The sequence below is a fragment of the Lissotriton helveticus genome, chromosome 11 (genome assembly GCF_964261635.1).
Source record: "Lissotriton helveticus chromosome 11, aLisHel1.1, whole genome shotgun sequence".
Taxonomy (NCBI): domain Eukaryota; kingdom Metazoa; phylum Chordata; class Amphibia; order Caudata; family Salamandridae; genus Lissotriton; species Lissotriton helveticus.
The window spans coordinates 545,230,513-545,242,709 of record NC_136072.1 but is presented as its reverse complement, the minus strand read 5'-3'; the positions used below and the strand labels follow the sequence as shown (position 1 = coordinate 545,242,709).

The 12,197-nt window shown below is 45.2% G+C and overlaps 1 protein-coding gene across 1 annotated transcript in view; it reads right to left on the bottom strand.

Annotated features, from left to right (window-relative positions):
• Positions 1–12,197, bottom strand: part of PEBP4 (phosphatidylethanolamine binding protein 4) — a 2,262,838-nt gene that overhangs the window by 1,156,427 nt on the left and 1,094,214 nt on the right. The gene's annotated exons all lie outside the window — the stretch shown is intronic.

Genomic DNA, 12,197 nt, shown 5'->3' with positions numbered 1-12,197 from the left:
TCCAATCCACCTCTTCCCAGTCCAATCCACTCCAATCCATCTCACCTCAATCAATCCATCCCACTCCAATCCACCCCACTCTACTCCAATCCACCAAACTCTATTCCAATCCACAATCTGATCCATCCCACTGTACCCAATCAACCCATCCAGCCCACACCACTCTAATCCAATCAACGCATCCCACACCAACCCATGCTACTCCAATCCAATTCACCTTTATCTACCCACTCTAGTCCATTCCAGTACATCTTAATCCACCCGACTTTAATCCATTCCACTTCACTCCAAACCACCTTAATCCACCCCTCTATTCAAATCCAACCCACACCACTTTACTTAACCCACTCAAATCCAATCCGACTCACTCTAGTCCAATCCACCCTACTCCAGTCCAATCCACCCCACTGAAATCCAGTCCACTCAGATTCAATCCACCCCACTCCAATTCCCCCACCCAATCCAATCCTCCTTAATCCAATTCACCTCACTACAGACCAGTCCACCCCAATTCAGTCCAACCCACTCAATACAGTCCACCCCACCCCACCTAATCCACCCCACTGAATCAAATTCACCAAACTCCAACCCCCACCTCAATGCAATCCACCCCACTTCAATCCACCCGACCACACCCCAAACCAACCCACCCCTCCAACCTACCCCACCCCACTTCAATCCATTTGCCCTACTCCAGTCCACCCCACCCCACTCCTATTCAATCCATCCCATTTCAATCCACTACACTTCAATCAACCCCACTTCAATCCCCTCCACTCAAACCCACCCCACTTCACCGGCTCCAATGCACTCCACTTTACTCCTATCCACCCACTCAATCCAATCCAATCCACCCCACCCCAGGTCAGCTCACCCCACTCCATCCTGCCCCAGTCCAATCGACCTCACTCCAGTGTAATCCACCCCACTCCAGTCCAATTCAACCCACTGTAGTTAACCCCACCCCATTCCACTCCAACCCACCCCGCTCCAACCCACCCCGCCCTAGTCCTATCACTTCAATCCAATGCAGCAACCTCAATCAAATCTAATCAACCCCATGCCAGTCCACCTCACCTCATTTCAATCCAACCCATTCCAATCCACCCCACTTTACTCAATCCACTCCACTATATTGCAATCCAGTCCATCCCACTCTACCCCAATCCAGTCCACCTCCACTACCTTAATCCATTCCAACCCACTCCACCCTATCCCACCCCATACCACTCCACGCCACTGCACACGTACACTGGGCTATTACAATCTACTCTCCTCTACTCAACTCTACGACACTCTACCCCCCATACTCCACCCTAAGACACTGTACTTTAACAAATCCACTTTAAGACACTCTACTCCCGTAATTCACTCCACGCTACTAACTTTTAGCCATGCTGAATAGCAGCCACACTGGTGTACAACATCATAAAAACACATTGCCAGATCCAATAGCTCATGTATAGGCGAGACCTATTGGGTTTGCCAATGCTTGTTGACTTTGTATCTATTCTCTCCTACACTATGAGACAGGAAGAAAGCTTCTTGTGATCAAAAGTTAGAAAACAGATCCTGGGTGTCTGGAGAAGTTGCTCGGGGTTTGTGAGAGTATTGGCTGCTCTTGTGCCCATTAGACAGTGTCAGCAGCAGTACTCAAGAACTTGTGCTGCTGCAGGTTAAACTCACCACGAGACCCAATCGTCTGTATTAAACGTCTCATCTGAGGGGGCAGGATGGCGAACCCATGGAAGGGCGAATAGATTAATCCAGTGGCTACATTATATACGGAGGAGGGAGACATAGGTGTTGGGGAGGAGGTAGGAGGCGTTTAAATGTGCAATACAAGTAAATACTGTAGAAGGTTCAGGCATTTTTCAACAAACGACAGAAATGCCATAAACACATCATGTGAACTTTCAATGGACTAACCTCAGCACAGAAACAAGGAAGTAAGTATACCTTCCCAGATGGCGGAGGGTGAGTGGAATTATCTGCTACTGTAGGGGTGGCTCCATGGAAGAGGAACCTGGCAATGAGTTGATCAAGTAAAAAGCCTCAGCGGAGCTGGCGGATCAATTTCCTCGCTTCTAGCTGAGATAGTGAGCAGTAAAATCATAAAAATGAATCAAGGTGGGGTGGAGTCGCATGCAGAGAAATCTTCGTGAAAGAAGCGAGAGAAAATCTGAGATCACACGCTATTGGGTGTTTTTTTATATTGTGTAATGGGCAGTGTACAGTGCTTGTTGTCTCCTGCGCTCCCTGCCTTACCTCTTTTGTGACTCTTATTGTTCTAGGGGTTAAGGTTTAGCCAGCCGGCCCCTCAGTTCAGGGCCTTAAGAATGAGGTCTATAACGTTTATATTCAGTACTCTGGAATACTTCGAAACTGGCAGGTTTGATAGGATGCTGGATTCACAGTAGAGCCTTTTCTCAGCACAAATATTTTTTGCACACGGGTTGTTTCATATGCAATTATTAAAGGTGAAAAAACTATTTAAATATGTTAAGTAACAGCATTTTAGTGTCCTTTGGAGGATGCAGAATTAGATTGCAGAGGAAGGTGAAGGACACAATGGCTTGTGTTGGGGCAGAGAAAGTCTCATGAATGCCCTGGTATGTATACTCCCCTGCCTCGAGTTCCTCATAGCTAGCTGATGGTTTCTGACCCCACCTCAGCACACAAAATGATTACGTGCATGTGCAGGAGTTAATAACACACTCAGACCCAGAGCTCGGGTCTGTGGTTCCAAGGGGCACACCATGTGCACTCTCATTTTGTCAAGTGTGTCCACCTTCAGCTCACTGGGCAGTAGAGGGTTGACAGTGGTTGTAGCAATAACATTTCTAGAGGGAAAGCAGGTCCTTTTTACCCGTGCCTGCTAAAGAGAGTTTTGTCCTAACTTCCCACACTCTTTAAATTAGTCTACATCTGCCAGTCCTCTGCAATCAAGTTCTTTGCTCATCTATGTGGTCCATGGATGTCGCATGAGCGTACCATTTAGTGTCTCGAAGATTCCTGTATGGAGTGTGTGCGACACAAGTGATTGGAGCCACACTAGGTTCCATTTTGTGTTTGCTGCATTTGACATGTACCTAAGATACAAGGTTACATGGAGAGTTCAGACAGTGGATGTGGATTGCATGGCTGCCCTCTGAAAATTCCAGAGATCCTTTGCAGTTGGTCAGACTTGAGGGTGTTAAGGAATGGAGACAGAGGTCCCCTCTGGGGTCGGGTGTTTCCCCCTGCCCTTTCCTTACCCGTTATTGTCTGGAGAGGAAAGCTCCACTGGTTATCAGGTAGATGAGGGGGACACCTTTACACTTCTTTTGTGCCCTTTTATCCTTTTTTTCTGAGAGTAGACTCATAGCTCCACCTCACCATCCTGCGCACACCTGGCAGCAAAGACATTGCTGGACCAGTCTGAGTAGAATAAGCAAAAGGGTAGAACCTTCCTGAACCGGACTCAGGAGTGACAGCTGGAATGCAAAGTTACCATCTGAAACTTTGGTGGAAAGATGGGACAGTTACTTCCAGGCAGTGTGTCAACATTTCTCAAAAAGAATCCAAGGTCTCTAACACCAGTGGAGACAGGAAACTCCTTGTGCTCCAAGGCTGGGGTATCCACCTGGGGACATCATTTTAACCTGCCAGGAAAGGTAGCCTAGACTTTACCTTGAAGGAGAGAACAGACCAACTGTTATGTAGTAAGAATGAAGGTGTTGAGACATGAGATACACACTGATCAGAGGATGTGGAAGCTGTGAAGGAGTCAAGATGGGATGAGTTGAAGATGTCGACTGCAGTACTAGGGAAGGGCCTGCACTGCTGTGCAAGTGTGAAGCCTAGGAGCCCATCAATTGTCTCTGCAATGTGACCTGACTCTTTACCCCGTAACTGGAGGTTAATGTAGATTTAAGTCTGTCCGAGTTCCGATGCAACAATCAAGCACCTATAACCCATAATGCTAGGCAAATTACCGGACCACAATCTGCAGGCCGTACAAAAGAAGCGAGACTGGGGTCTACAACAACACCTAACTGCTCACTATGACAACCATGGGTGGGCACCTAGCTTGTGTGCATTGTGGGTTTGTGTCTGCGCCCTGAGAAGACCCCAATCATCAAGACCTGCCAAGCCGCAAGGACTGTAACTCCATGGTCGCCTCCTGAGCTGATGCTTCCTAGGCTCACCTGTGACAACAAGCTAGTGCTGCAAACGCCAGATGTGCCTCTGAAAGTCAGGCTGGGATAAGGTTCGTGTCTCATATGTAGACCTGTGCTGCCCACAAACACTCAAGAAAACACAGGCACTGCCTTTCTAACCAACATAGGCCACCACAAAGGTTCTGTGAAACCTGGTAAGAACCAAAAAGGGAATAAAATAGCCCAAACTAGCGTGGAGGTGATAACTGTTCGTACAGACCTCAACCAAGCCAATCACCACCACCAGACTTACCGCATTTCATGGTCCTACAGTGGGGAATCTCAAAGAGAAACTGTAACTGTTGCACCTGGAGTACTGAGAGAGGTTGTTGCAAAGGGGCAGCTTATGGTGTCTCCCAGTAAAACATGAAGGATATTAGCATTCCTCATATGCATTTTTGATCTTCTGAAAAGATTCTGTACAGCAATATGTTGCGTGTAAATGAAGTAAAAACCTTCTTTTGTAAAGAGTAAGCATTTGTTAGATACTGAGTTATTGATCCGTAGTGAAAGTCTTTTTGAATTCTGAGTCTCAAACCCCACAATATATCTGTCGTCTGAGTCAAGTAACCCATGACTTCCCAGGGACTCCTGAACAGTCCTCACTGCTTGCATATGTACATCAACAGTTCACTTTGTGATTGTGCCACTTCTACTAAGTGCCAACATCAAGAGAGCAAGAGCTTTGCTGGTTCTCTAGTGGAAAATACCTTTGTAGTGTGTTTGTTTTTGCACACCTTGATCCTCAGTAAACATAAGTTGCAACCCATTTAATTTTGCTAATCACAGGCTTTGCGACCAAAAAATCCTTTTAGCCTCCAACATGTCATATTTACTCCAGGGTTGTTAGGGGAAGAAAATGAGTGGAAACTACAGACATTTCTGTTCCCGCTGCGACCTTCATGACCCAAGACCAGGGGTAGGAATGTCAATGCCAGGGATTGCAGCTGAGGTCATTGCTTGTCAAGTTCGCAGCCAGGAAGCTGTTACATGCGGCATGTACAGTCACCAGAAGAACCGGCCCGCTGACTGAGAATTTGATTTCCTAATTGAAATCACGACCATCTTCAAGCAGTGGTGGACTATTCAGATTTCAGCGGGCAGATTCGCATGCCCTTCTTTTAGGTCTGACTTGACAACGCAGCAGTCGCCATACATTATGCGATTGACATAAAAATGGCTTTAGAAAGCATTATTATGAGAGGGGCTTTGTTGCTGCACACCTGAGGGTAGTCAGGAGTAAATGTTTGTTTTTATTGGACAGAAGGAGAGTGCTTCCACAAAAAAGTACTTGCCCTACACATATCTGTGATACTTTCGTTTATTTATCCAGCTGCCTGATCCAGAAATAGTATGTCTGAGGTTGAACCTTCAAGGGCACCCATGTGCTACTGTAATGCTATTAATGTGTCTTAAATAACTGGATAGTTTACAGCATTTGTTTTGTACTGGCTGCAGCACCAGTGGGAGGAGGACAGTCAATCATTTTAGACTTCAGAGTGCATTTTTGTATGTGAGAGCCCGGGCTTCATGAATCTATATGGATTTTTAGATCTGACTTGACAGTGCAATTGTCGCTTAACCTGATATAATTAACAAAAAAGAGCTTTTGGAGTCCTACTGAGAGACAGGCATAGGCTTCACTCACATGTTAGTTCCCCTAGGTAAAGGATTTAATTGGGTGGGATTTTGTGATTGCACTAAAAACACTGCTTGATCTGCCCCTTTTGGTTTGTGGCAACATTTACACACTGCAAACAGGAAGACTGAGTTGGTTATGGTGGCAAGCCAGTGATAATGTCTGTGGGTCTGATCAGTTTATTATGAAATGTTATAATAAAGGCACCAGGCCTGCCCTATTTATTGTGAAAAGCATTGTTAGAACTGGGGATCTCTAACTGGCAGAGGTAGCTACCTTTGTCCAAGTAGGTACCCTTGCTATTAGTCAGGGTAAGGGGGATACACACTTTTGATAACCCCTGCTCACCCCCTTGGTAACTTGGCACATGCAGACATGCTTATCCCAAAGGCAATGTGCAAAGTATTCATGCTCAAAACACACAGTAATATAGTGAAAACACTACAAATAGACACCACATCAGTTTAGAAAAATAAAGTATCTTTAAATCCAGCATACATGTATTAACGTATAACTTAAAAATGATTATAGCAAAAATAGAATTTGTAGAAAACAAACAGCTCCACCTGGAGCTATTACGATGTTGTGACAGCAATAAATCCAAAGTACGGAGCCAACCGCAAGGTGCACGACGTCGGGCAAGGAATGGAGTTAAGAGGACCTCTAAATAAACAGTACCTTTGAAAACGAATTCTATGATGATGCACAACGTCGTGGAGGTGAGCCCTCGGTGCCGAGGTCGAAGCTGGCTCCCTGGCTGCCATGGGGGAGGCGAAGCGTCGTGTCCGCGAGGAAACAACGTGTCGAATTCAGTACAGGGGAAGTCGGTTGCGTTGGAGGTGAGACGATGCGAAGTTGGCGAGTTTGTAGAGTCCCCCTCGGCACAACGATAACTAGATGCAGACGCTGGCAGTGACGGCGTCGGTGTGAGCGCTGGTGTCAGGAAGGCCAATAATGGCAGGCGTCGGTGCTGTGGTTCAGACCAGGCGGTGGGTCGTGCACTTCTCGAGCGGCGCCTCTGCCCTCGGTGCTGGTCGCAGCATCACGACGGCAGCGCAGACGGTGGTGGAGATTGTTTTTCTTGCTTCTCTTAGGTTTCTTCCCACTCCCAACAGAAGGAACAACCTCCAGAGGCCCAACACTGGAACAGACACCACCTGGCAGGTCAGAACTCTCAGCAGTAGAGTTCAGGGTAAGTGGTGGTGAAGTCTTTGTGTGCCTGAGACTTCAGAACAGGACACACAAGCCCTTGGAGGTCCTCCTTCAAGCAGGTTTCTCAGCAAAGTTCCAGTCTTTGTCCTTTCCTTGGCAGAAGCAGCAACTGCAGGCCAACCGCACACAACACACAGCAACAGGGCAGTACCCCTCCTCACAGCTCTCCAGCTCTTCTACTTGGCAAAAGGTTCCTCTTGTGTCCAGAAGTGATCTACAATTCTGGGGTTTAAGGCCCACTACTTATAACCAATTTTTTCTTTGTTCTTCTTTGTACCAAGCTCTCTGAGCCCAGTCCACACCAGTTCTGTCCTCACTGATGCAGTATGACCACAGGGGGAAGAGACATCATTGTGCAAGGGAGACAGGCCCTATTCAGGTGCAAAGAAAACTCCTCCTACTACTCTAAATGCAGCCAAGGTCTATTCAGCTCAGGTATGAGTCATCCTGGAAGGTCCAGGCACACCTCAACCCCCCCCCCCCAGTGGCTGTCTACAGTGAATGCACATACCCAGCCCCTGTCACTCCAAAACCAGACTGTCAATCCATAAACAGGCAGAGGCACACAGAATGGTTAAACAAGAAAATGCCTACTTTCTAAAAGTAAAGAATACCAGATGGAGATCTGGTAACCCCGGTGCACTGCTACATGTCACTCAAACTGAGTGTGCTAAGCTAAACAATGAGTTCAATGACATTTCAGCAACATATTAAGCAAAGATTCAATTTATCAAAAAAAGATATTTCAAGCAATAAGACAACGTGTGATCCTAGAAGCTTTGTGTGGAATGTCTTTATATTCATTCATAAAGTTCAAATTCCAAGTTCAAAGATGAAGTCCAAACAAGTTCGTGTTAGGTTTCAAATTATAAAGCCCAATGCATTTCGGGCAGAAACAATACGCCCTTCGTCAGGGGAATCTAAAAGAGATAGTGTGCACATGTCATAATGCTATTTACAAAGGCAACAGGCGTAGTAACATTCAATGCATAACCCTACAGTAAAAGAAGCCATCCAGATAGGTGTGCAAGAAGCAAAGTGCGTGACCGGACAGTAGGTGACGGAGAGTGGTTAAAAAAACGAAAAAAAGGGTTAGTATCGTGGTCGAAGACACCTTAAAAAATGGTTACCGTAGCGCGGTAAATGAAATAGATGCATGCATATTAAACTACCGTAGAGACTGTGATAGCCTAGGTAAGTGCGGATGGTTGGGTTTAAAAGAGTCCAGGTTCTTACCGGAGAATTCAACACGAGCATCAAGTCAAAGGGACGTGTAGTTCAATAATAGCATTGAGGCTATAAAATGAAACTGACGTTTAGAAGGTGAGGGACATAATTGTGAGTAAACAAAAAACTTGTGCAAAAAGCGAAGGGCTTACCAAGCGTACAGCTCAAGTTTCAAGTATACGAAGGATTGAGGTGGTCCGGTCTTTCTATAACAAAAAACGAGCTGTAATTGCGAAATGTCTGAAAACGTGATAAATAAACCACAAAGGGAAAGTGTGCATACGACTCACTATCAGAATGACAAACGGGGCTCAAGGTCTCGGGACGCCAAAAAGCAGCGTGTGCAGTGTGTCGACCGAAGAAGGGAATTAGTATTCACAGACTAAGTGAAAACGAAAAACGGACTAAGTGGAGATATGTTACAAAAGAGAAACGGTGGCGGCCATCTTAGGTTAGTGGGTGATGCTAAAGGAAAACGATAGCAAACATTACGAAACATAGGGAGTAAGGAGCAAAGAAGGATGACACTAGAGGGGTATGCCAGCAATAGTATATACATAAATACAAATATTAGAAATTGGATACAACAGCAATACAAAAAATGAGATAAATGAAGATGCATCAATAAGATTGAGAATTTAAGAGCAACATATCATGATGTGTCAAAAAGCATGAGTTTTACATATTTACAATGAATGCAAAATATACAGGAATACAGTAAGTGATGAAGGCGTAATTACAAAAAGCAGGCGAGTTCAAATTTATCATTAAGACCATTCGGTACAAGGGTTTGCATGAACCAAATCCAGTAAGTTTCACGTTGTGACAAGAATTTAGTGTTATCACGATCAGGGCGTTGTTCGATAACCTCAAGAACACCACATTTTAATTGGGTGATGTTGTTGGTTTACCAGATCTGGGGTGGTGTAAACCAATTAACTTGAAGTTTAATGCTACATGTACCAGTCAACATCTAGTATATTTCATCAAATGTCCATGTAACCTATTTTATATAGGCAAAACAGAGAGAGCTTTGCGTACTCGCATCACTGAACACAAGAGTTGCATTCGGACTAACACTATTAGTTCTCCCTTAGCTCAACACTGGTGTACATCCAGACACAACATCGCCCAATTAAAATGTGGTGTTCTTGAGGTTATCGAACAACGCCCTGATCGTGATAACACTAAATTCTTGTCACAACGTGAAACTTACTGGATATCCTCTCCGACGATATTGGAATTACAGATGTCGTCGTCGACACCACCGTCGACGAGCCCGCCGTTGTAGATATTGTTGTCGTCGTCGATGCACTCGTCGACGACACCACCGTCGTCGATACCGTCGTCGACGCCGTCGTCGTCACTGCCGTCGACGATGATGGTTTCCTCGTCGACGATGTTAATGAAGCCGTCGACGACGTCTTCGTCGACGATGTCGTCGGCACATCTCCCGTCGACGCTGCCGTCAACGATACCTTCTTCGACGACGACGACGAAGCTTTCGTCGACGATTCTCCCGCCGACGAGCCCGTCGACGGGACCAATTGGATTTGGGCTTCATTTTCTTCGTCGACGGACCCACCGTCGACGATGTCTTCGTCGTAGAGGACTTAGAACTCCTCTCTGAAGAATGTGAGGAGGGTTTTTTGAAGGCTGGGTCTGTCTTCTCACCCTTAGGAGGCGAAACCAGTTCTGCCTTATCCTTCCCACTGCGGTGGGGGGAACTTCCTGAACCCCGGCTATCAGACTCTCTGGGGGTCTTTTTAGAAGCCTTTGAGGGGCGCCCAACAGAGGAAGATGGGGAACCTCTACCCCTTTTCACTGACCTTTTTGAGGAAGCAAATGAAGACGATTCCTCCTCATCACTGGAAACTCCATGTTTCCTCTCCTTCTGCCTCTGTAGCCATGTAAGCAGTCTTCCAGCACGATCTCTCAAGGTCTTGGTGGAGAGAGTGCGGCAAATTTTGCAGTCCTCTGCCTTGTGATCCGGATAAAGGCAGTAAATGCAATCTTTGTGTTTGTCCTCCACAAACAGCCTTTTCTTTCCACAGGTGGAACAGGGCTTGAGAAGGGCTTTCTTTTTCTCAACTTCAGACATCCTGAAGAAAAGGAGAGATTCCTGAAGTAAAACTGAAGAAATTCTGAAGAAAAAACTGTAGAAATCTACTTGAAAGTGTTGAAAATAGAGCAGAGCTCAATGGAGGCTCCCTAGCACAACGTGCTGTAGAAAATCTGAGGCTCTGAGGTTCCTTCAGGAAGGTTCCAGGGGTGAGGCTCTTCTGATTGGCTGATGCCTAAAATTTGGTCTCTTTTACAAAAAGAGGCTGATATGTTACAAAAGGGAATGAGACCTAGGCCTTTCCTTTCTCTTTTGTACCTAGTACTATGGTATTTTTTATTACCGAGACTCCCATTCCGACGACGGGAAATGATACAAAAGCATGGGAATCTATGAAAGTTCCAATACTGGGGCAAGCTCAAAACTGTGCGCAGACCCTGCAGTGGCAGGTCTGAGTTACAATTGCAGGGCTACTTATGTGGGTGGCACAATGAGTGCTCCGGGCCTACTAGTAGCATTTGATTTACAGCCACTGGCACACTCATTGCACTTTACTAGAGACTTACCAGTAAATAAAATATGCCAATCAGGGAGAACCAATTGCAATTACAATTACAATTTAAACAGGAAACACTTGCACTTTGAAACTGATCAGCAGTGGCAAAGTGCCCGAAGCATCTAAGCCAGAAAAAACGAAATCCAGCACAGCATCAAAAAAACAGGAGATAGAGGCAAAAAGTCAGGGGAATCCACGCCAAAGATGACAAGTCTAACAAGCATATGTTAAAATCAATAGGCATTCATTTTGTAGATTTTTATGATTTTATATAAAAGCCTACAGATAGGTATTGTGTTACATGAAATCTCAAAGATTACTGTAGTAGACAATGGTTTTTGGTGTTGATTGCTCACTGTGACAAACATGGATACATGAAGGTTTGTCTGAGAGAATTCTAGTTAGGCTGTTTTAGGAGATATACAGCCAGATTCATGAAGCCAAAATCGTCTCGCAAAGGGCCAGATTCTGAGAATCTGGCCCTTTGCGAGCGCTTTTTTTGCATTTGGGATTCATCATCCCAAATGCAAAAATCGCAAATTTTGAAATCGCTAAATTGCGAGGAATTGCATTTAAGGAATCTCAATTTGAGATTCCTTAAATGCAATTCGTAAACCATTTTAGAATTGCGAATTCGCAATCTGGGGCCGCTATTTACCGCAAAGTCTGACTTCGTGGTAAATAGCGAAAACTTAGAAAAAGGCACTTTAGTGCTTTTTTCTAATTTGGATGTTACACACACACATGTCCTTTGGACATGTGTGTGCGCAACACCAGTGTAAATTACCATTTCAGGGGTGCTACAGGGTGTCCTTTGGACAACCTGGCACCCTTGAAATCGCTTCCTTATTTGCGATTCGCTAATTGCTAATCGCAAATAAGGATTGACTCCCCATTCATTCCTATGGGCCTTTGTCCCATAGGAATGAATGGGGAGTCATTCCTTATTTGCGATTTGCAATTAGCGAATCGCAAATAAGGAAGCAGTAGAAATCGCATTTAATATTGCGATTTCTACATGAATCCCGTTTTTCGAGTCTTTAATAGTGATTCCTTAATAATCGCTATTAAGGACTCGCAAATCGGGACATTGATGAATCTGGGGGATAGTATCTTGCTTAGCCAACTGTAATTTTGTATGCCTTTCTAATTTTACAACTGTGTGTCTGAATGTTGCTTTGTGGAAAAGCTTACGATCAAAACTGTAGGCCTGAGTTGGCTCTGGTGACAAGCTGTAGGCATGATTAAAGCCCCTGTAACATTTTGTCTGATGCCATAGGTATGGTCTTCTAATGAAAC